The sequence below is a fragment of the Procambarus clarkii genome, chromosome 16 (genome assembly GCF_040958095.1).
Source record: "Procambarus clarkii isolate CNS0578487 chromosome 16, FALCON_Pclarkii_2.0, whole genome shotgun sequence".
NCBI lineage: Eukaryota > Metazoa > Arthropoda > Malacostraca > Decapoda > Cambaridae > Procambarus > Procambarus clarkii.
In genome coordinates this window covers 12,499,438-12,524,025 of record NC_091165.1, presented here as the reverse complement: position 1 = coordinate 12,524,025, position 24,588 = coordinate 12,499,438, and the positions used below count along the sequence as shown (strand labels likewise).

Here is a 24,588-nt window from a genome sequence, read left to right as displayed (position 1 = left end):
ACGATATCCACCTTACTGGCTAAGAAAAAGGATATTATGAGTGCTAAAGTGGCAAAACGCGTATCAATAATCATGAAACATAGAACACAAACACTTGAGGATGTTGAACAGTTATTATTAATTTGGATACACAACAAGGAGTTAGCGGGTGATAGAGTTTCAGAGGCCATCATTTGTGAAAAAGCAAGGAAATTGCATGAAGACCTTTTAAGGAAAACCCCTGGAACGAGTAATGCAAATCCAAAAAGAGTTTAAGACGAGCAGGGGATGGTTTGAGAAATTTAGAAAAAGAAGTGGCATTCATAGGGGGAGTTCTGAGTGTTGTGTGTTGCGAGCTGGTGGAGAAACAAAGCAGAGAACTGACCACCAAAGAACTTCACAAGGAGCAGCAACAAGAGACAGCTGAGGAAATTTCTTCAGGGGTGGAGGAGACAGTACAGAATGTCCCTTCCTCATTAATTAAGAAAATGTGTGCAGCATGGGAAGAATGGCAAACTTTTGCTGAAACGACTCACTCAAATCACAGTGCAGTAGGCCGTTGCCTTAACCTTTTTAATGACACTGTGATGCCTCACTACAGACAAAAATTAAAACACACGGAAAAACAAAAATCTCTGGAAACGTTTTTAGTGAGACAAACAAGCAGTGAATCACAACGAGGTCTTAGTGGTATGCAGGCAAAACGTAGGAGAGTGTGTACCCCAGAGAAGTCATCACTGCCTGATGTTATAATGGAAGGGGACTCCCCTTCCAAACAGTAACACCTCTCCTCCTTCCCCCTCCTCACCATCTTCCATATGCATCATGAGTCCTCCATAAAGGTAAGATAAACATATGCACTGTATTGTAGTTGGAAAAATCATTGTATTCAGTATAAAATGTATTTGTAAGTTAATATTTTGGAGGGTGGGGAATGAATTAATTCAATTCCCTTTATTTCTTATGGGAAAAATTGCTTTGACTTACGATATTTCGACTTACGATCCATCTCTGGGAACGGATTACCATCATAAGTCGAGGCCCCACTGTACATGCTATTATTTAGTGATGATAGTATTACAGAAGACCCCTGACTGTGATAAAAATGTCCAGGATTCTGGTAATAGCAGGATTGTTGTGATAATTAGCGCTGCAGTGGGAGTAATCTTGGTGGGGAGGAAGGTAGTGTTATCAGCTGACTCTGTGTGACCACCTTTTACTGTCTGGGCTCATTATACCAGCTTAGTCATTCGCTATGGTGAACAAAACATACAGGTACTTATATATAATGTCTCCATATATATAATGGTTGCGCTTCAGTTCTGGTGCTTTTTTTTCGACTTCTACCCTCATCTTGTACATTGACACGGGCTTCCTGTCTCTCCAGGACCACCGAGATCGTTACTGTCTTCGCTACCATGCACGGTCCTTACAACACCCCCACTCTCACCTGTTTGCTTTGACTGTTCCTCTTCCTGTAGTTCCTGTTACCCTTCACCACCTCCCTTTTTCTGTCCGGTTGTCTCGCCTGCAGCATTCTCTTTTGGTTAGTATTACTAATATTTCTCCTTGTGTTGTTCCGTCCTTGCCCCCTTGGAGGGGTCCCCCTTCCTCAATATTGCAAATCCCTGACCCACATCACTAAAGCTTTTCTCTCCGACAACCCCTCCCACAGTTCTGAAGTGCCTTTTCCTTGAACACTTTTCTTCACATTCCCGCTCAGTTTCCATCTTGACCGATGGGTCTAAGTCTGCAGACGGCGTATGCTACTCTGTTGTTTATCCTGACCACACCTATATGTGTCACCTGCCTTCAGAGAGTAGCAGTTCTGCCGTGACTTAGAGTCACGGCAGAACTTTATGCTATTCTCTATGCTCTTTGTCTTCTGCTTTCTTGCTGTCAATCCTCCTTTGTGATTGTAGTTGATTCTCGCAGTGCCCTCATGGCACTGGAGTCCTTGAATCCAGTCCATCCGGTGGTCGTTGAGATTCAACATTGGCTGTTCCTTATCTCCAGTAGATTTAAGACAGTTGAGTTTTGCTGGGTTCCCAGCCATATTGGTATCTGGTTGATACCTGGTTGATGGGGTTCTAGGAGTTCTTCTACGCCCCAAGTCTGGCCCGGGGCCAGACTTGACTTATGAGAGTTTGGTCCACCAGGCTGTTGCTTGGAGCGACCCGCAGGCCCACATACCCACCACAGCCCGGTTGGTCCGGCACTCCTTGAAGGAAACAATCTAGTTTCCTCTTGAAGATGTCCACGGTTGTTCCTGTAATATTTCTGATGCTCGCTGGTAGGACGTTGAACAACCGTGGACCTCTGATGTTCATACAGTGTTCTCTGATTGTGCCCATGGCACCTCTGCTCTTCACTGGTTCTATTCTGCATCTCTTTAAATGAGCGTGCGGACTCTACTGCTAAAGAAGCTATCCGCACTTGTCCCATCTCCCGTAAAGGAATTCATTATTCCGACTTTTACCCAGTTATTCATTCCTCCGTCCTTGCCCATTGGCAGGGTTGTTGGTCTTCTGTTACTGGTAACAAACTGTGTACTCTTAAGGGTAGTGTTCCCCTGTGGCCTTCCTTTTATCACTGTAACCCACGATGGTAAACAGCCCTGGCAAAGCTGCGTATTGGCCATACGCGCATAACTCAATGGACAATCATAACTCAATGGACGCAGATTTGTGAACCTCATTCTGGAGACATTCTTGTATCAACACATAAAGCAAGCCACAAGAATGAGGGAAGGAGATGTACCGTCAGTACTGGATCTAGTATTCACCAGGAAAGAAGAAGAGATTTTTGACATCCAGTACCTTCCTCCCTTGGGAAAGAGTGATCACGTCCTGTTAGACATTAAATATGCTTTAAGATATCATCTAGAAGAAAATGGGGACATTGAAACAGTTGATAAACTCGATTTAAGGAGAGGCAACTATGGGGAACTTCGAAATTTTTTTAATGAGTGTAATTGGACAGAATTGTTGCTAGGCAGGGAAGTAAATGAAATGTATGCCAAATTTTTAAAACTATACGAGGAAGGCACACAAACATTCATACCAAAACAGAGATGCAGGGCCAGAAAACAGGATTGGTTCGACAGAAATTGTGAGAGGGCAAGAGACCAAAAGACACAAAAATGGAATCAGTATAGGAAGAGGCCAAACCCCCAAACATACCAGCGATATAAAGATGCGAGAAACAACTATACAGCAGTAAGGAGAGAGGCAGAAAGAAATTTTGAAAAAGGGATAGCAGATAAATGTAAAACAGAACCGGGCCTATTCTTCAAATTCATAAACAACAAATTGCAGGTAAAGGATAATATCCAGAGGTTGAAAATGGGAAACAGATTCACGGAAAATGAAAAGGAAATGTGTGAAACATTAAATGAAAAGTTCCAAAGTGTGTTTGTACAAAATGAAATCTTCAGAGAACCAGACACAATAAGAATTCCAGAGAACAACATAGAGCAGATAGAGGTGTCTAGAGATGAAGTGGAAAATATGCTAAAGGAGCTCGGGAAGAACAAAGCAGCTGGCCCAGATGGCGTTTCACCATGGGTTCTGAGAGAATGTGCATCTGAGCTCAGCATTCCACTTCACCTGATCTTTCAGGCATCCCTGTGTACAGGAATCGTAGCAGACGTGTGGAAACAGGCTAACATAGTTCCAATCTACAAAAGTGGCAGCAGGGAAGACCCCCTCAATTATAGACCTGTATCATTGACAAGTGTAATAGTGAAAGTATTGGAAAAGCTAATCAAAACTAAATGGGTAGAACACCTGGAGAGAAATGATATAATATCAGACAGACAGTATGGTTTTCGATCTGGAAGATCCTGTGTATCGAATTTACTCAGTTTCTATGATCGAGCCACAGAGATATTACAGGAAAGAGATGGTTGGGTTGACTGCATCTATCTGGACCTAAAACAGGCTTTCTACGGAGTTCCACATAAGAGGTTGTTCTGGAAACTGGAAAATATTGGAGGGGTGACAGGTAAGCTTCTATCATGGATGAAAAATTTTCTGACTGATAGAAAAATGAGGGCAGTAATCAGAGGCAATGTATTGGAATGGAGAAATGTCACAAGTGGAGTACCACAGGGTTCAGTTCTTGCACCAGTGATGTTTATTGTGTACATAAATGATCTACCAGTTGGTATACAGAATTATATGAACATGTTTGCTGATGATGCCAAGATAATAGGAAGGATAAGAAATTTAGATGATTGTCATGCCCTTCAAGAACACCTGGACAAAATAAGTATATGGAGCACCACCTGGCAAATGGAATTTAATGTTAATAAATGTCATGTTATGGAATGTGGAATAGGAGAACATAGACCCCATACAACCTATATAATATGTGAGAAATCTTTAAAGAATTCTGATAAAGAAAGAGATCTAGGAGTGGTTCTAGATAGAAAACTATCACCTGAGGACCACATAAAGAATATTGTGCAAGGAGCCTATGCGATGCTTTCTAACTTCAGAATTGCATTTAAATACATGGATGGCGATATACTAAAGAAATTGTTCATGACTTTTGTTAGGGCAAAGCTAGAATATGCAGTTGTTGTGTGGTGCCCATATCTTAAGAAGCACATCAACAAACTGGAAAAGGTGCAAAGACATGCTACGAAGTGGCTCCCAGAACTGAAGGGCAAGAGCTACGAGGAGAGGTTGGAAGCATTAAACATGCCAAAACTAGAAGACAAGAAAAAGAGGTGATATGATCACTACATACAAAATAGTAACAGGAATTGATAAAATCGACAGGGAAGATTTCCTGAGACCTGGAACTTCAAGAACAAGAGGTCATAGATTTAAACTAGCTAAACACAGATGCCGAAGAAATATAAGAAAATTCACCTTCGCAAACAGAGTGGTAGACGGTTGGAACAAGTTAAGTGAGAAGGTGGTGGAGGCCAAGACCGTCAGTACAGTAGTTTCAAAGCGTTATATGACAAAGAGTGCTGGGAAGACGGGACACCACGAGCGTAGCTCTCATCCTGTAACTACACTTAGGTAATTACTTAATGGAGCGCCGCCCTGCTCCTTATTGTCCTAACTGCATTGTATCTCTTACAGTTGTGCATATTCTTGTCGAATATCTTGACTTCCAGTACGAGCGTGTGTCTTGCTTTCCGACCGTCCCCCACGGTCACTTTTTCCTCGATAGAATTCTTTGTGAATTGGATACTTTTGATATCGTTTGCCTTATGCATGTCTGTTCTCATATTGGCATCCTCAGTGACATTTAGCGCCCTCTGATTATTCCGCACATTTGATGGTGCTACATAGCCTTCCCGGCTTGGTGCCTTCTTTGATAATTACTTACTTAAGTTCATATAGTTTGGGCCATGACAGGGGAGGGTGAGGATTACCTCATAACAACAGTACTACAGTAATAAGGGAATCCTGCATGCTGAAGTAGGCTATGCTTACATCCCAACAGGTAGGTTATCTTCTTGAGGTTATCTTGAGATGATTTCGGGGCTTTTAGTGTCCCCGCGGCCCGGTCCTCGACCAGGCCTCCACCCCCAGGAAGCAGCCCGTGACAGCTGACTAACACCCAGGTACCTATTTTACTGCTAGGTAACAGGGGCATAGGGTGAAAGAAACTCTGCCCATTGTTTCTCGCCGGCGCCCGGGATCGAACCCGGGACCACAGGATCACAAGTCCAGTGTGCTGTCCGCTCGGCCGACCGGCTCCCTAACATGCAAAGCATGCAGGTAGAGCATGCTAGAGTAATGTATATTAAACATACTATAGGATCAACATTATTAATGCTGCTTCACTGTTAAATCAACATTGTTTGCTTAGAATTGTCCAATAGGGAGAGGCGGATAATTCGGAATGACTCGAAACAAAATTAAATGTCAAAAAGTATTTAAGATTTGGGACTTTGTGGACCTTGTAGTTATATGTTGAAGGTTGTAAGGAAGAGCAAAAAAAAAATGAAATCATTTATTGTTAAGTTTTCAGATACTGGGGTGCAATAGAAAATAGGAAACTAAGCAATAGCTCTATGAGAATATAACAAAGAAAGTAAAGAGGATTGTTACACGTTGTATAAATATATTTCGGTAATGTACTCATTATTATTTTTTCTCTAGAAGCTGTACTTTTGCAGTGTGAAAGTTTAATTGTCATGATTACTTAGAGATTTTTTGTTAATAATATCTGTAGTTTAACCACTGTGATGTGCCGAGTTTATTGTGACATTCCCTCTATGCGCATGAAATCATGTGTTCCCTAAAAATTCTTTTTTCCTTGTAAAATGATAGATATGTTCAGGGAAGGGAATTTATGTAAAAATAAATACCAAATTCCACTTACTTTGGCTGTGGGCACGTGGACAAGGTGTGCTGTGACGTCATCAGGGGCTGGTCGAATGTGCGCGAAGCTCCCAAACACGGTCGTGCGGACCATTCAAGCACTGCGAGTTGCCACAAATATATTTTAAATGATTTGTTCTATGTATTTTTAATGCTTTTTTTTTTTATCGTATATGATGCATATTTGGGACCTTTACAATATGTATACAATAGAATGTTAATAATGTTCCATGGAACTGTGATACATGTATCAGTAATGTGTTCACAATAAATGTTTATTGTCGCAATATTACTTGTTAAAAATTCACTAAAATTTCAATAGGTGCAGTTTCACACACTATTTACATAGTAACACACTGTATTACACACTCAGTACTTCGGAAGTGAGTAATAATCAACGAAATAGTCCATGATACAGAGCGCGACTTTGCTCTCGTTGCACCAGGTGCAGATAGATTTTCTCTTCCTGTTTCTTCATTCTGTATGCTTGCAAATAACACACTCAGTTACACCATTGGCTTTAGTACTTATAGGTGGTATGTAGCCAAGCTTGTAAAACATAAGGTAGTATTGAAAAGATTATAGGAAACGATCAATTTGTAAGGTAGTCTCTATGGAAAGGTTCTTAGTGAGACAAACAAGCAGTGAGCTACAACCAGGTCCCAGTGGTATGCCTGCAAATCGTAGGAGAGGGTGTACCCCAGAGAATTAATCACTGCCTGATGTTATAATGTAAGGGGACTCCCCTTCCAAACATTAACACCTCTCCTCTCCTCTTCCCTCCTCACTGTCTTCCATACACCAAAAAGTCATTAATACAGGTAAGCTATAACTTGTACATACTATAGTACAAAATATTTGTATGTATTATGTATGAAATGTATTTTGAAGTTAATATTTTTGGGAGTGTAGAACGGATTAATTTAATTTACATTATTTCTTATGGGAAAATTCATTTCAGGTTGCGAATTTTCGGTTTACGAGCTGTATCTGGGAACAAATTAAATTCGAAAACCAAGGTATGACTGTAGTTGCAAAATGTTAAATTATAAAATCTCGGGTTAATCATTAGCTAGTTTTCCTGTGAACATGTATATAAACAGTAATGAAGTGGATGTGATTCTGTAGTGAAAGAAAATAATGTACAACTGCTAAAGAATTGGTAATGGTGTCCTATTAAAATATTGCACAGAAAGCCTGTTTAAAATATTGAGAGTAATGTTAAGTTTGTGTTTTTTTTTTTTTTTTTTAATTTTGGAAAAGTATTGTTAAAATTAATATTTTGAAGAATATGCATCAGTGAAAAATATGGTTATGGTACAGGTGTATTTTGTGAGTAAGTATGACAATAATGCATATGTTACACTGTTCTCTTTAGCATCACATTTAATGGTAAAAGTATTGGTAGATTATTGAAGCCTCATGCTTGTGTTGAAGAGCTGATGAGATGCCATGACTGTTCAGTATATTGACATGGTTGTCTTTATTATTTCTTTTTTCCGTGCTAGTGGTAAATACCAGAAAGTCAGTGTTCATAATCGGTGGTAATTGAACATTTCATTAGTGATTGTGTTAGTTTTTGTCACACCTGATTCATGTGCTTTAATATCAGCCCCTTGCATGTTGTGTCTGTGACGTGGTGTGTTGTACTGTACTCATTTGATCAGGCTTTATTGCTGAAATTGAAATACATGCAATAAATGCTGGAATTTTTCTTACTTGCTGAATTGAATGATAAAACATCATATGTAAACCAAATTTTATATTTATCATTATTTTAATTACAGTACATTATTTTTCAGTACACTGTACTTCCAGAACATAAATATAAGTAGCTACAGTATATTCCTCTTGCATTCACCCAGTAAATATGGTTAAAGTACTGTACCTGTACACTTGTTCTGTATTTTGTTTAAAGTACAAAATAAATTCAATTATGAAGGTAAGGGCCATTATCTTCCTCTAAGATTTTCATCTCCTCACCTCTTGCCTATTTATTGCCCTTGCCTCCTTCGTCCCATCACAAATGAGACTTGATAATCACACAGAGATCACACTAACGTGATGCATCAAATGAACAAATCCACAAGGGTCGATTAAGGCAGTGTCTGGGATGCTCCCGGATGCAAGTTCGAATCCTCGTCACGGCCCTTGTGGATTTGAGACTTGATAATGGTCCAGGACGGACTGAAACGTCATCGTCTCTTTAATTTCTGCTGTGTGGTTTGGTCAACACTTTTCAGGCATGTTATTCTGACTATCTGCATCGGGGAATTGGTTATATATAGACAGATTTTGAAATACATTACAGTATAAACATTTAAAGTAAAGCTAAATTTGTGTAAAAGAAGCAAGAGGGTAATAATCATATAACAGCAGTGCCCAAAATACAACTACAGTACTGTATATATAATATGGCAGCAGTGCCCAAAATACAACAATATACAGTATAACAGGGTTCAAACCCAGGTCTTCTCATTTGCAAGGCTAGTGGGTGACGATGCTAACCAGTATACCCCTGTTGATGCAAGTTGTGTACAGTGGAGTCTCGATTAACGAATTTAATCCATTCCGGCACTGAGCTCGTCGTGTGAAACGCTTGTCTTTCAAAACGAATTTCCCCATTTAAAATACAGTAATTGCAATCAAATTAATCCGTTCCACCACTGATAAACATCAATATGATAATCGATTTTGTAAATAATGGAGCAGCCTACCTGACATACACTGAACGAAACTTTTGACATTTTTTTTTATTTGTTTGTGTGAGGGAGATCTTTAGATAAATTTAAGCTTAAAGCTCTTTAAGAACAAAATATTTCCTGAGTATTTTCCAAAGTACTTAATGACAGTGGAAAAACAATGAAAATTAATTAAATTAAGATTGTTGAGGTAGTAAAATAGAAAGTTTTGGCAAAGAGAGTAAGAAATAAGGAAAGCTTTCTTATATTTTATATTGGATTAAAAAAGTAAGTTGTGCTACAAGGTTTGCAAGAAGGAGCACTTGGCATAAATTTTGTATTAACAGAGTCTATCACTATTTATTGAACACTCAAATACACCATGTGCTATGGATACAGGGAAAGAAGCTGTTGGTTACAGGGTACATACCTGATGTAAAACTAAAAACTCTACTTGCAAAATTCAAGTTTTTGGTTCCTTTTAAGACATTGGTAGGTTGGCTGGAGTTGAAAATGGCATTGCAAGCAAAGTGATGATGAGTCAAGGGTGATTTGAGATATTGAAGTTCAGATCCACATTATAAACTAGAGGCAGAACATACCTCAAAGTGAGGTCTCTTAGCAGCCTTCTCCCAATCGTTTGAGAGAGATTTGTTTTCCATTCATGAAGTGCATATTGTATGTGTATTGTACAAGTTGACCATTTCTCTTGCGTTAAACTCTGTTCTCTCTCAAAATTATAATAATTTGGCAAATACCCCTCAAGATCCTCCATGGTTTTTTCTATGTGCTGAAGACCTGTTCTCAGCCTTGTTTGCATCACTATGGTCATTATGTTGGAGTTAGGTGAACTGTATATGACATGCAAAGGAAAGAAGTTCTTTTCTTAATTTTTCTGTTATTCATATATATTGCAAAATCTTGCAAAAAGATGATCATCATGATCATTCACAATGGCTGGTTGAGAAAATAGATCTTATTCTTCTACACAACCATAAAGGTTGAACTTGGGACATCTATCCAAGCAGGGGTGGATCTACTATGAAACTGAAGCTTCAGGGCCCTTAATCCTAGCAGCAACTTTAGTCTGCATCGATAGCAAATTTTGGGTTTACATATCAGATTTAATCAGAATCTGAGAGGTAGCAGTTAAATTAAAAAGAAAATAATAATGTGGTAATTGGCCGTGAAACAACTCCAATGAAGAAGGGGTTACCCAGAACTCGTTGCTGGCTGCCTGAAAGAGAAGGGACCATAACTGTTCAAGATTCAGAAATGTAGGTCTGCCAGTGATGAATAAAGCCATTTTGTGTAGGTCTGCCAGTGTTGCCTAATTCTAACCATGACATACATGGCAGATTTTATTGTATTAGGATGGTACTGCAGTTTTTTTAACGGACCTGCTGAAATCGGAATTTAATGAACTGCACAATGTTTATTATGCAGTTCAGTTTTGGTCGCCATACTATAGAATAGAAATAAATTTACTAGAATGCGACCAGCGTAGGATGACAAAGTTAATCCCACGAATTAGAAACCTGTCATATGAAGAGAGTGACAAAAGCTTAATTTACATTAAGGGAGGGGGAGCCGGTCGACCGAGCGGACAGCACACTGGACTTGTGATCCTGTGGTCCGGGGTTCGATCCCACGCGCCGGCGAGAAACAATGGGCAGAGTTTCTTTCACCCTATGCCCCTGTTACCTAGCAGTAAAATAGGTACCTGGGTGTTAGTCAGCTGTCACGGGCTGCTTCCTGGGGGTGGAGGCCTGGTCGAGGACCGGGCCGCGGGGACACTAAAGCCCCGAAATCATCTCAAGATACCCTCAAGATATACATTCTCGAGAAAGACGAAGAATTAGGGGCGACATGATTGTGGTGTACAAATGGATGAATCGGCATAACAAGGGGGATATTAATAGGGTATTGCAGAGGATGAGTCAAAATAACGTGGCTGATAAATGTTGACCAAACCCCACACTAGAAATTGGAGACGACAATGTTTCGGTCTGTCGTGGACCATTATCAAGTTGATTGTGGTCCAGGTCGATCATTATCACAATCGACTTGAAAATGGTCCAGGACGGACCGAAATGTTGTTGTCTCTTCAATTTCTAGTGCGTGGTTTGGTCAGCATTAATAGGGTATTAAAAGCATCAGCACATAATAGAACATGAAACAATGGGTGTAAATTGGATAAGTTTAGGTTTAGGAAAGACTTGGGGAAAAATACTGGTTCTGTAAAAGGTTGTTGATTTGTGGAACCAATTATTGCGTAACATAATAGACGTAGGATCCCTAGATTATTTCATGCGTAGCCTAGACATGTATGTAATTACCAAAGTGTAATTACCTAAGTGTAGTTACAGGATGAGAGCTACGTTCGTGGTGTCCCATCTTCCCAGCACTCTTTGTCATATAACGCTTTGAAATTACTGCCGGTTTTGGCCTCCACCACCACCTCATCTAATTTGTTCCAACCGTCTACCACTCTGTTTACAAAAGTGAATTTTCTTATATTTCTCCGGCAACTTTGTTTCGTTAGTTTAAATCTATGACCTCTTGTCCTTGAAGTTCAGGGTCTCTGGAATTCTTCCCTATCAATTTTATCGATTCCTGTTATTATTTTGTACATAGTGATCATATCTCCTCTTTTTCTTCTATCTTCTAGTTTTTGGATATTTAATATCTCTAACCTCTCCTCGTAGCTCTTGTCCTTCAGTTCTGGGAGCCACTTAGTGGCATGTCTTTGCACCTTTTCCAGTTTGTTGATGTACTACTTAAGGTATGGGCACTATACAACCGCTGCATATTCCAGCTTTGGTCTTACAAAAGTCGTGAACAATTTCTTTAGTATTTTACCATCCATGTACAGTATAGTGGTACCTCGGATTATGAGTGTTCCTGGTTACGAGTTTTTCGGGTTACAAGCAGGATTTGCTTGGAAAATTTACATCGAGATACGAGCATTGCCTTGGAATACGAGGGTGTTGATACGCATACTGGCCGACCTAGCGCATGGTAGCACGGAGATCGCGCCTCAGTTTACCAGAGCCTCGCGTCCGGTGACTATCCACCTGAATTCTTCACAAGGATTTACCGTTTTTTGTCGGATTTTTGGCCATTTGAGCATAAGTTATTATATATCTCGCCATGGGTCCCAAGAAAGCCAGTGGTAAGGTTCAACCTAAGAAAATAGTTTTGATTAGAGGCAGTAGAGGATGTCCCTTCCTCATTAAGAAAATGTGTGAAGTATGGAAAGAACTGCAAAGTTTTGTTGAAAAAACTCGCCCAGATAAAGCTGTAGCAGGCCGTTGCATTGACCTTTTAAATGACAATGTGATGTCTTACTACAGACAAGTGTTGCAAAGAAGGTAAGAACAATCTTCAATGGATCGTTTTGTTGTGAGAAAATTAAGCAGTGAGCCACAACCAGGACCTAGTGGTATGCAGGCAAAGCGTGCCAGAGAGTGCACTCCAGAAAAATCTTTACTCCCTGATGTTATAATGGAAGGGGACTCCCCTTCCAAACAGTAACACCTCTCATCCTTCCCCCTCCTCACCATCTTCCATACACCAACAGGAATCATCAGCAAGGGTAAGTAATAACTTGAACATACTTTTGTAGTGTAGATTTTGATGAACTATCTTGACATCTTCTTGAGATGATTTCGGGGCTTTTAGTGTCCCCGCGGCCCGGTCCTCGACCAGGCCTCCACCCCCAGGAAGCAGCCCGTGACAGCTGACTAACACCCAGGTACCTATTTTTACTGCTAGGTAACAGGGGCATAGGGTGAAAGAAACTCTGCCCATTGTTTCTTGCCGGCGCCTGGGATCGAACCCAGGACCACAGGATCACAAGTCCAGCGTGCTATCCGCTCGGCCCGACCTAACTAGGTATAAAATTTAGTTTGAAGAAGTGAGGTTTTTGGGTAGTCAGGAACGGATTAATTCATTCCCATTATTTCTTATGGGGAAATTAGCATTGGGTTACGAGTTTTCGGGTTACGAGCTGTCTCCAGGAACTTAAACCGAGGTACCCCTGTATTTAAAAGCAATTCTGAAGTTAGAAAGTGTAGCATAGGCTCCTCGCACAATGTTCTTAATGTAGTCCTCAGGTGACAGTTTTCTATCTAGAACCACCCCTAGATCCCTTTCTTTGTCAGAATTCTTTAATGATTTTCACATAATTTATAGGTTGTATGGGGTCTATGTTCTCCAATTCCACATTCCATAACATGGTATTTATTCACATTAAATTCCATTTGCCAAGTGGTGCTCCATATACTTATTTTGTCCAAGTCTTCTTGAAGGGCATGACAATCGTCTAGGTTTCTTATCTTCCCTATTATCTTAACATCATCAGCAAACATGTTCATATAATTCTGTATTCCATCTGGTAGATCATTTATGTAGACAATGAACATTACTGGTGCAAGAACTGAACCCTGTGGTACTCCACTTGTGACATTCCTCCAATCCGATACATTGCCTCTGATTACAGCCTTCATTTTTCTATCAGGAAATTTTTCCTCCATGTTAGAAGCTTACCTGTCACCCCTCCAATATGTTCTAGTTTCCAGAACAACCTCTTATGTGGAACTCTGTCAAAAGTCTTTTTTAGGTCCAGATAGATGCAGTCAACCCAACCATCTCTTTCCTGTAAAATCTATGTGGCTCGATCATAGAAACTGAGTAAATTCGTTACACAGGATCTTCCAGATCAAAAACGATACTGTCTGTCTGATATTATATCATTTTTCTCCAGGTGTTCTACTCATTTAATTTTATTTTTTTTTCCAATATTTTGACAATTACACTTGTCAATGATACAGGTTTATAATTGAGGGGTCTTCCCTGCTACCACTTTTGTAGAGTGGAACAATGTTAGCTTTTTTCCACACATCAGCTACAATTCCTGTACACAGGGATGCCTGAAAAATCAGTGAATGTGAATAAGTTTGGGTGGATATAAATAGATGCCACAAATTTGCATAATATTAAAGTTATTGATTACTGCTTGATCCATGGATTATATCAGATGTAGTATTTAGAGGCAAGCACCTAACAGCAATGATTCTGGGAGGTCTACCTTGGTGGTTTCTTATTCCCAAATGCTGGTTCAGCCAAACTTGAGGGGAATGTACTGGGCATCTGAGACCCACATTCTGTTACCTTCTGAGAGCAAAGATCAATAAAAAATTGAGAAAGCCACTGAAAAGCATCAACACAACAAAACTACCCAGTGGACACTATTGGTTGAAAGTGACTGACATTACATGCTAAACAGTATACAACATCGGTCACTTTCAACCAACGATGCCCATTGTTAGCAACTTCTTAGTAAAACAAAAATTGGGTACCCAGGTGTAATGAGGCAACTGATTGTTGCTGCAGAATAAACCCCCTAAGCCTGATGTGCTTGACTGCCATTAGGTGGCAGTCCAGGTCACCTGAGGCTTGACCTAGCCTGCCCACTCACTCACTCACCTGGTCACAGTCCAGGTCACCTGAGGCCTGACCTAACCTGCCCACCCACCCACTCACTCACTTGGTCACAGTCCAGGTCACCTGAGGCTCGACCTAGCCTGTCCACTCACTCGCCTGGTCACAGTCCAGGACACCTGAGGCTCGACCTAGCCTGCTCACTCACTCGCCTGGTCACAGTCCAGGTCACCTGAGGTTCGACCTAGCCCACCCACCCACTCACTCGCCAGGTCACAGCATCAGCAGCAGGGAAAACTGTGATTGGGCTCATCCTTTGCTTCATGTTTAAGCTAAGTGGTGTTGAGTATCTGTGGAACTATAGTTCTGCCAAGGGGGGCCATTACTGTACAGTACTCTGTTGTTGTTTCTTTTCTCCATCATGACTGCTTTATGTTGTCTATACTGCGTGTGCTCTAGCTTTGCATTTTGTTCACTGTGGTCCAGGGTTTCCCTTCCCTATCACAGATGCCCATTCTGAGGGATTAAAGTTCCTCCTCTGAGCTGTGGGTAGTACACTCTCAGGTGTTTTCCTGATGGAAAGTTACCTAAAATTAACACGACTGATGTTTTATGGAGGGTCAGTCTTTGAAGCGTTTTCACCTTCACCATTTTACCATTTCACCATTTTAAGATAATAGGAAGGATAAGAAATTTAGATGACTGTCATGCCCTTCAAGAAGACCTGGACAAAATAAGTATATGGAGCACCACTTGGCAAATGGAATTTAATGTTAATAAATGTCATGTTATGGAATGTGGAATAGGAGAACATAGACCCCACACAACCTATATATTATGTGAGAAATCTTTAAAGAATTCTGATAAAGAAAGAGATCTAGGAGTGGTTCTAGATAGAAAACTATCACCTGAGGACCACATAAAGAATATTGTGCAAGGAGCCTATGCTATGCTTTCTAACTTCAGAATTGCATTTAAATACATGGATGGCGATATACTAAAGAAATTGTTCATGACTTTTGTTAGGCCAAAGCTAGAATATGCAGCTGTTGTGTGGTGCCCATATCTTAAGAAGCACATCAACAAACTGGAAAAGGTGCAAAGACATGCTACTAAGTGGCTCCCAGAACTGAAGGGCAAGAGCTACGAGGAGAGGTTAGAAGCATTAAATATGCCAAAACTAGAAGACAGAAGAAAAAGAGGTGATATGATCACTACATACAAAATAGTTACAGGAATTGATAAAATCGACAGGGAAGACTTCCTGAGACCTGGAATTTCAAGAACAAGAGGTCATAGATTTAAACTAGCTAAACACAGATGCCGAAGAAATATAAGAAAATTCACCTTCGCAAATAGAGTGGTAGACGGTTGGAACAAGTTAAGTGAGAAGGTGGTGGAGGCCAAGACCGTCAGTAGTTTCAAAGCGTTATATGACAAAGAGTGCTGGGAAGACGGGACACCACGAGCGTAGCTCTCATCCTGTAACTACACTTAGGTAATTACACTTAGGTAATTACCACGTGAACAGGATACACACATACAAAGACAGTCTTGGAAGACTATTATACTCTTTCACACACTTTACTTTCCCTTATAAATAGCAGGTAGAGATTTAGCCTCTTTCATTGCCCTTGAATTTTTTCTTTTATCCACCAGAAATTTTACTTCGTATGCCTGAAGCTTGAGCATAGCATGGATAATCTCTCTTATGCATGTAGCCAATAGAATGCTTTTTTTTCCACTGTTATCCAGTGTATGTCTAGGCACATCCTGCCAATGTAATCAGGTTCTGTTTACATTGTAAATTTATTTGGATAATTTTTCTTTGTTCACAACCTCTATGAATGTCTATACTCAACTGTGGCTGTGGTATTGGCTGACTACTACTTTACAGCTACAGTACTTTGTTCTATCTAAAACCATGAAGGTTCTTATAGTTTCTAACCCACCCATCAGAATTAGCAGACAACTGGGAAATTTGCACTTGCTTTTGAAAATACTTTGACTTTTCCATAAAAAGCCATCCCTGTATTTTGCTTTTTTGTAAGAGCTGAACGGTGGCTCCCTGATGTTAGCTCGTTGAGATAGCTACACTCATAAACCTCTGTATTATGAGTCCTTTATTGTCTACCAGGAACCAGAGCTAGACCCTGGCTTCCCTAACAGTGGCACAGGGAGCTGGGGATTGTTTTGATCATCCTGAGCAAGGAAATATCCATAGACAAAATAATGCAGACAACTATAAGGTTCACAGAGAAAAGAACTGAAGTAACAAATGACTCCACAAACTACTTGCTCAGTAGTTAAATCAAACCCTCCTAGTTAAGGCTGGCCACAAACAGTTGGTGACCCTCATGACTAGGAGCTCCTGGCTTCAGATTCGTTAGACCCTCAGTCCTGCTGCTAATGTCCAAAAGTTTGGAGCTCCCAGAGTCACTGGCATTGGTGAGTCTCTGTATTTTCCAAGATGAATATGGGCAGTTCTTTGGACTCTGTCATGTATAGGGAGGGTTGTATTTGCTTTGTGTATTGTTCCAGAATTTTGGTATTTGCTTTGTGAGCATGTTTCAAGCTTTGCAGCATGGACTTGGGTTTTTTCTTTGCCTCTCTCTCTGTATGTGTTTAGGGCTCTCTTCCCTAGGTGCTCATTTTGCATTGCACGTGACTGACAAGTTCAGGAGGCACTCCTACTTTGTAGGGTTCCTCACTCCTCATCATAGGTCTTTGACTTGTCTGTGATGTCCTGTGGTTGGGGCATTTGGAGGTTTTTTGTGTGGTGCACTGGGGTTTGCTTGCTTGTCTATACGGTATGCTGCTGATGCCCTTCATAGCCATGTTTATCTTACAGGCTGTGTTTTGTGTCTGTTCTTCCAGCAAGCATCCCCCAGTGCCTGGGTGTCCTTGGTCCTTACCTAAACGCCTTGGCTAGTCCACAATTCTTTGATGTGGTTTGTTATGGTTTAACCTGCTGACTTCGCACTCACTACTTTTGAGTTTGAGGGGTTGAGAGTTTTAGATCCCTTTTCTCTTTCTGAACTTCAGTCTGCCCTGGCCCTCTGCAGTTCTACGGCAGCGGGCTCAGATGACATTCATTTTGAGATACTTCGCCACCTCCCTCCTTGCACGTCTCAGTATTTACTGAGTCTGTATAACCAGATCTGGGAGTTGTCGTCGGTCCCTGAGGACTGGCTTGATGCTGTTGTACTCCCTATGCGGAAACTGGGATCTCTTGGGACATTCCCTAAGGAGTTCCGCCCTATTGCCCTCACGAGTTGTGTCTGCAAACTCTTTGAACGTATAGTCAGTGTTTGTCTGATGTGGTTCTTGTTACACTATCACCACCTCTCCCCTTCTCAATTTGGTTTTCGCAAATGCTGCAGCACGACTGATGTCCTGGTGAACTTGGAGGTCTATATTCGTACTGCTTTTGCTGCGAAGACCTCCGTTGTTATTGTCTTTTTTGACCTGGAAAAGGCTTACGACACCACCTGATTATTCCATATTCTGTCCAAATTTCGTTCTTTTGGCCTTCGTGATAATCTCCCTCTCTTCCTCCAAAGCTTCATCTCTCGTCGCTCCTTTAGAGTGAGGCTTGGTGCCACTCTGCCTCTTTTGAGCAATTCGAAGGTGTGCCCCATGGTAGTGTTCTGAGCACTACTCTTTTTCTAGTTGCTCTCAATGGTCTGTTTTCCTCCCTTCTGGCCTCTTCTCCACTCTCTGTTGACGATCTTACTCTTTTCTATAGCGGTGATGATTCGTCTCTCCTTCAATGGCGTCTTCAACTTGTGATTGATGCCATGTCGTGTTGGGCCACCAATCATGGCTTCAAGTTCTCTGCAACCAAGAATTGTGCTATGACTTTTACTCGGAAGCATGTTATTCTACGTCCCTCTTTGTTGCTTTATGGTCATCCCCTTGTGTACGAAGATTCCGCGAAGCTTTTGGGGTTAATCTTTGACACTCATTTATCTTGGCCACCCCATATCTCTTACCTCCGAGTTGAGTGCTCTAAGGCCCTTAACCTACTTAAGGTTTTGTCCCGTACTTCTTGGGGAGCAGATAGGCGCACGCTCCTCTCCTTGCATTCCTCTCTCGTATTGTCTAAACTCGATTATGGTTGCCTTGCTTACTCTTCTGCTTCTCCTTCTATTCTTCGCCGTCTTAATGCTTTGCACCATACTGGGTTGCGCCTCAGCTCTGGTGCCTTTCGTTCGACTCCAACCCTCAGCTTGTAGGCTGGCACTGGTTTCCTGTCTCCAGGACCGCCGAGATCGCTACTGTCTTCGCTACCTTGCGAGGTCCTTACAACACCCTCACTCTCGCCGGTGTTGTGCTTTGACTTCCCCTCCTCCTTCCCCACTATAATTCCTGTTTCCCTTCACCGCCTCCCTCTTTCTGTCCGGTTGTCTCGCCTGCAACATTTTATTTCGGTTAGTATTACTAATATTTCTCCTCGTGTTGTTCCATCCTTGCCCCTGTGGAGGGTCCCCCTTCCTAAATATTGCAAATCCCTGACCCACATCACTAAAGCTTTTACCCCTCCTACAATTCTGAAATGCCTTTTCCTTGAACGCTTCTCTTTACACTCCCGCTCCATTTCCATCTTCACTGATGGGTCTAAGTCTGCAGACGGTGTAGGCTACTCTGTTGTTTTTCCTGACCACACCTATATGTGTCGCTTGCCTCCATAGACTAGCATCTTCACTGCAGAACTTTATGCTATTTTCTATGCTCTTCGTCTCCTGCTTTCTCGCTGTCAACCCCTCCTTTGTGTTTGTCGTTGACTCTCGCAATGCCCTCATGGCCCTGAAGTCTTTTAATGCAATCCATCCGGTGGTAGTAGATTCAACATTGGTTGTTTCTTATCTCCAGTAGATTTAAGACAGTTGAGTTTTGCTAGGTTCCCAGCCATATTGGTGTCTCTTTAAATGAGTGTGCGAACGCTGACGCTAAGAAAGCTATCCACACTTGTCCCATCTCCCGTAAAGGTATTCCTTATTTCGACTTTTACCCAGTTATTAATTCCTTCATCCTTGCAGGTTGGCAGGGTTTTTGGTCTTCTGTTACTGGTAACAAACTGCATACTCTTAAAGAGTAGTGTGTCCCTGTGGCCTTCCTCGTACCACTGTAACCAGTGGTGGGAAACGGCTCTGGCAAAGTTACATATTGGCCATATGCGCTTAACTCAGACACTTAATGGAGCACTGCCCTGCTCCTTATTGTCCTAACTGCATTGCCCCTCTTACAGTTGTGCATATCCTTGTTGAATGTCCTGACTTCCAGGACGCATGTGTGTCTTGCTTTCCGACTGTCCCTCACGGTCACTTGTCCCTCAATAGAATTCTTTGTGAATCGGATACTTTTGATATCGTTCTCCTTATGCGTTTCTGTTCTCTTATTGGCATCCTCAGTGATATTTAGTGCCCTCTGTTTATTCCGCACATTTGATAGTGCAACATAGCCTTCCCGGCTTGGTGCCTTCTTTGATAATTACTTATTTATCAGGGGGAAGGAGGGAGAAATGACCAAGATGTTAAAAATGTGTTTACAAGTCTTACAGACCAAATGAAGATAAGATTACTCACAAACAAATAATGCCGCCACCACTAAATTTAGGTTAATTGACTTGGGAGGTGACCAGTCAACTAATACAGTGTGCTTAGGAAATTTAATCTTTTAATATTTGCTGGAAGAATGGAATTCATTCTGCATTACTTCATGAATTTCAAGGGGAATATATTTACTCATAAAAAATGCTTATAAGATCACAGGTGATGTCCAAAGCACTTAAAGATCTGACTTGGAATTAATTAAGGGAAATATATAAAATATCAGGAGAATAATTTACAGTATCTGTATTTAATACAAACTCATTAATCCCTAAGCTAGTGAGATTCTATCCTTAGAGGCATGAAAATGGACTACAAATTGTACAGGAAACTAAAAACAGACAATTACCTTGTATCCACTGCCTCTCAGCCAGTGTTCTAGCTTGCGTGCCTGATCACCCATCCCCCTCTCAAGCAGTTCCAAGATCACGCTAACACATTTTTGTTTCGTATGCTTTCAGGAAGTATAGGTTCCACCCACTCTCTTGTTCTAGAAAACTCTGCCCCTCTCTAGGCCTATATCCAATCAATTTGAACTAGGCATAGGCTCTGGCGCACTCAGCCTTTGAGGAAGTTCTAAATCCAAGAGGTGGGGTTATCGCAGGAAAGTTGGGTATCTGGCCTATATTTTAAGAGCCATGAGAAAGCATGTGACCGAATATTGTAATTTGAAACAGTAATAAACTGCCCTTACCGTCAAGAGGGAGGAAGGGAGCGGGGAGGAAGAGTGAGAGAGGCCTACTTGTTCAGCTGACTACTACATAGGTGCTGTGTACTTAAGTGTAGCAATTTACTTGTTTTACTAAAATGTACATTCAAATTAAGTTACTATAGCACATTAAGAGTGTATATAAAGCAGTACTCTCTTGTGTGTTGCAGGAATATGTGCGTGAACATCAGAAGGATGATTATTTGTGCCACCCAGCCAGAAACCCCAGGGCCAATCCTTTCCGAGAGAAGAGCATCTGCCACATCCTTTAGGCTTTACCATCAATTGTATTTTTGTAGTTCAATATTTGTTAATAAATAGAATGCCTTTAATATATCAAGAATAATATTATAGATTTTTTTTTTTATTTTTTTACAAGGAGACCTAATCTATTAACTTATGTCTTTATTGTTAATTTTCTTAACCACAAGGTGAACGTTATTATTTTGTCTTGGTTACTTGGTCTGCTCTCATTTTACTGATTACAGAGGAAAATAAGCATGAAGGTATGCAATATTTTATTAAATTTACACAGAGGTAATTTAACATTATTGCCAGTAATTTTAAGAAATCCAATAAAGTATTTTTTATTAAATGTATATTAACAAATACTTCACCTCAGTTCAAACAATTTTTTTTATGAATAATTTGCTTGGTTATCATTTTAGAAGTTTTGTTATGAGGGTGAATATTGATATCTGCTAAAGAAAGGGGTGTCACTTCACAAAAGTAAAGAAATTAAATTCATCATAGGAGATTATACTAAGGCATGTTTATATACAGTACATTTTTTGTGATGTGTATCATTAGCAACATACGTCTTGTGAAATATGTGTGTAAATAGATGTGGAATTGGAAGAGGATGGGTTTGGGGAAATGTACATGTGCATTTTTTGGTCTATACCGTCTTTGATTTGTCTTAATTCTTGTCTCATTTTTACACAATGCCAAGAAAGAATGAAGAAAGTACTCTTCAAATTCCAAGGTTAAAAGTTCACTAAATCAGTATAAATGAATAGAAATTGTGTAATGTGCACTTAGCCAAGTGTTATGAAACCAGTTAGAATTAGTTTGTGCCGTACATATGATGGTTGTATATACAGTACAGTCTTCATTACTTGCATGACAAAATAGTCACTTTAAAAACTAAGGCATTTCTCATTTACTTTATCATGCATATTTTCTATATCTGAAATTGACATATTTTTTTCCTCTAACTTGATGTCATTTGATAAATGTTTGTTGTTACCATTTTCTTGAAGTAATAATAGTAGATGACACAGAAATATGAACTGCATGAGCTCCTCTTATAGTATGGTGCCAATGACTTCTTATTAAAGTAACCGATATTATAATCAGTTGATTCTCATTTTTAATTATTTCATAAAATTTTGATGCATTAAATTTTGTATTTGGTTATGGTATCAGACTTGTATAACCTACATTTTTATCATAAATACAAATTAAATAGTCACTAAAATTATTAATTAGTGCACTGTATATGTTGCCTCTCAGCCTCTTCTAATATATACCTGTACAATATATGTAAATGGAAGCCAGTTAAGAACACACAGTATAGGTGAAGTGTGATCAATGTACTTGTCATATTAGTGCATTCCCATATATGTTCATATATCAGGTTATCATCTAATGTAAAATTAAGAGGAAAGAAATCTTGACTGGTTTTCTTTAGTAATGCTGTACCTCATTCACAATATTCAATTTTACAAATTTCTTAATTATCCTTGTATTTTTCTTAATTTTTTTAGAAATTCTAAGGACAGATTTTTTAAAATTAATTATTTTAAAAGTTATATTTTAAGTCAAGTTGAATTTTTAGTTTAAGCCTAATTGTGAGTAATTTGAGGAAATAACAGGTTTGTGGGCAAAGTATCTAAAGAGAGTGTGGTCTCATTATTTTATTTTATTTTATATTTAGCTGTAATAGTATATGTCATATTTGTTTTCTAATTGAGATTATTGTGGCATTTGTCTTCCGAGCTGTTGAGATCCTGCAGGTAAATAGCATCAGGATCTGGCCCATCAGATTAAATTGTAAGTACAGTTTGAACTACAGTACTGTATTGGCAGTTTATTTTCTTAGTCCTATAATCAAGACTCGCAGGGGTAAACCTAATCTCGTCTCACAATTTCATGATTGGAAGTGATTGTTGATTCTGGCAAAGCTCTGTGTACAGTGACAGGGTGTCAGCTGATACTTTTATAATGCCAGCATGGGTGAATTGTATTTTTAAAATACTGTAGGCATGTGGAATTTGTGACTTATCTTTGTGTTATGCAGCCATGGGTGTTAACAAACTAATTTCTTGATACAGTATTTGATAACTGTAAAAATACTAATATTGTTTAAATGATTATAACACTTCATTGGTAGCTCAAATATATAAGGTAGATGTTATTGGTCGACTTGAAATAATTTATAAAGATGGTTTCAGTATATGGTATTTTACTGAAAGCTTTAATACTGTACACTACATGTATTATTTGGTGACATTGTTTGGAATAATTCCATTATCACTTGGCCTTAAATTAATAAGGATAGCTTGATCCTCATTCTACTTAAATAAATGTACAGTATTTGAATTAAGTTCTTCTGTGGAATATTAATTGATAAATATTAATAATGATTATACAGTCTGTAGTACACTTGCATGGTATGTTATTTATTACAAAATAAAATCCATAAAAAAGTATAGTTTCTAGCTTGGGCAAAACACCAGACAAGTTTTAATAATGCTGATATTGAAATGTGTATAAAAGAGAAATTGTATTCTGTACTGTATGTGTGTTATTGTTTTGTCAAGATGCTTTCCATGAGATTATTATAGAACAAGTTTTAATATAATGAGGAAATGTTGTTTTAGTATTTAAAACTGGAGCTATAAGGTTGAAATGCGGAGCAAAATTAAGGTTGTAATGCAGTCCAGAATTAAGATTGTAATGCGGTGCAGACTATATTTATAAGGTTGTAATGCAGTGCAGAATTAAGATTGTAATGCGGTGCAGACTATATATTTATAAGGTTGTAATGCGGTGCAGACTATATATTTATAAGGTTGTTATGCAGTGCAGACTAAGGTTATAATGCAGTGCAGACTAAGGTTATAATGCAGTGCAGACTAAGGTTATAATGCAGTGCAGAATTAAGGTTGTAATGCAGTGCAGACTATGGTTGTAATGCAGTGCAGACTATGGTTGTAATGCAGTGCAGACTAAGGTTGTAATGTGGTACAGACTAGCATTGGGGTTCATATTGCTGTAGTTTTTACTGCAATAATACAATATAATTATGAAGAGATGAAATTAGTAGTTATGAAGTGGCTGAAGTACTGGCACACACTATTGTACTCTGGGTTTAAAATAAAGAATTATGTTGAATAATTATTATTTTAGCCTTTCATCAGAGTTATGTGGTTTGTAGAACAAGGTAAGTATAATTTTTTTTAATACAGTATCTTTAAATACAGTACAGTACTTGAAATTGTTCATATTTTCCTGAACACTCTTAGTACACACCTGTCCCCTCCACCTTTTCCCAGTGTTACTAGCTCTACGTTTTTTTTTTAATCCAGAGTGATCTTCCCATTCATCAACACCAGCATTTTCATGAATAAATGGTATATACTCTATTCCCTTATCTCCCTCCTCATTTTTCTATTTCCTATTGAACTCGAGCAGCTTTGGTCTTCTCTCTGGAGCCAGTGCTGTTACCTAGCAGTAAATAGGTACCTGGGAGTTAGGCAGCTGCAATGGGCTACTTCTTGGGGGTGTTTAACTAAAAGAAAGCCTGG

General features: G+C 39.7%; 1 protein-coding gene across 18 annotated transcripts in view; it reads left to right on the top strand.

Annotated features, from left to right (window-relative positions):
* The window catches only part of LOC123760078 (piggyBac transposable element-derived protein 4-like), a 109,655-nt gene extending 85,477 nt beyond the window's left edge, over nucleotides 1-24,178 (top strand). For 15 of the 18 annotated variants that reach the window (XR_011228719.1, XR_011228722.1, XR_011228723.1 and 12 more), the window contains one exon: nucleotides 20,947-24,178. The gene's annotated coding sequence lies outside the window, so the exon portion shown is untranslated. Of the gene's footprint in view, nucleotides 1-7,290; nucleotides 7,349-20,946 lie in introns of all 18 variants that reach the window. The other 3 variants (XM_069325271.1, XM_069325265.1, XM_069325264.1) reach the window with 1 other exon arrangement.
* Nucleotides 24,179-24,588: the final 410 nt, after the last annotated feature.